The sequence below is a fragment of the Pollicipes pollicipes genome, unplaced genomic scaffold (assembly GCF_011947565.3).
Source record: "Pollicipes pollicipes isolate AB1234 unplaced genomic scaffold, Ppol_2.1 Scaffold_5724;HRSCAF=6776_pilon_pilon_pilon, whole genome shotgun sequence".
NCBI classification, from domain to species: Eukaryota; Metazoa; Arthropoda; class Thecostraca; order Pollicipedomorpha; family Pollicipedidae; genus Pollicipes; species Pollicipes pollicipes.
The window spans coordinates 6,740,057-6,741,505 of NW_023596746.1; positions in this window are offsets into that span (position 1 = coordinate 6,740,057).

Consider the following 1,449-nt stretch of genomic DNA (forward strand, 5'->3'; position numbering starts at 1 on the left):
GACAGACGAGGCGCCGGTCAGGCGTACGCAGGCTCCACGCAGCCCAGCGCCAGCCACGACACGTCCAGACGGCATGCCCCATTGGCCACGGGCACGTCTCTGGTGTGAGGTCACGTGCGACTACGTGCCGTACTTCGCGACGACGGGTGAATACACGTCCGAGATGCACGGAACTCGATCGGTCAGCGATTAATGTCAATGCCCCCGCTGACCTCAACGGTTAATGTGGTATTTAGACGATTTCACCGGCGAGTTGCTGGTTTGCTAGGTCAACCGTTGTTCGGCGCACGGCATTATGAGCAGGAAATACGCGATCATGGAGCTGCGCGCAATAAAGCGAAAGCCTGGTCATCCCGTGCAAAGAAAATCTAGCCTGCTGCACCAGTTCATCGCGTACGGAAGGCGGTCTACATCTGGTTTACGGTAGCCACGCCGATGAGGAGAACGTGTCAGGTCAGAGCCGCTCGACAAGACGTCCTACGAACGACCCGCGGCTGTCGGTCAATGGTCGAGGCGGCTCGCTCCAACATATCCGTCATGATTACGTCATTCATTAGTCGTCCCTCCATTTGCCTACATTTGAAGTCACGAGTGATGCTGTCATGCTTTCCCCGTCACTAGCGCGTTATCGGACGTTCCTGTTGCCCCCCCCCCCCCCCCTTCCCCCGTCGTGCCCATCTCCGACCCCACCGCCACTTTTGCAGGCGCTGACTGTTGCCACCCTGTCCCGGGAGGCCCGCTCGGTGCCAGGTGGTCCGGCGCCACCCCAGGTCGGTGAGAGCCGCCGTGTGTCGGGACTGACCGGGCTGACCCGGTCGTGAACACTCGGCCAGCGCCCCCTGTCGACCGGTATTCTGCGGCCGACGCCCAGACGACGAAGCCGCAGGACGCCCAAGGACGTCGCCGCAGGAGCGGGACCTGTCATTGGGGCGGGGTCTGTCCGTGGACCGGGGCCGACATGTGGGGCGGGGCCTGTCTGCGGACCGGGACCGGTGGACCGGGACCGACATGTGGGGCGGGGCCTGTCTGTGGACTGGGACCCACATGTGGGGCGGGGCCTGTCTGTGGACCGGGACCGACATGTGGGGCGGGGCCTGTCTGTGGACCGGGACCGACATGTGAGGCGGGGCCTTCTGTGGACCGGGCTTCGGCAGCGGGCTGGGATCACTTCGTCGACTGAGATTCGTGGGATTCGTCTGTAGGTCGGGACCTGTCAGTGAACTGGGTTCGCGTGCGGCCTGGAACCTGTCTGGACTGCGTGCCATCGGCGTACCAAGATCATCATCCGTGGACCGGAATCATCCGTCTGAGACTAGGACCCACCGTTGGACTGAGGCCACCTTCTACGGACCAGGACCCATCCGCGGACCAGGATCCGTCGGGTGCGGATTTCAGATCTCAGTGGAGTGCTGTCCACGCTGCCCCTCAGCACTATGACGCCACCCAGAG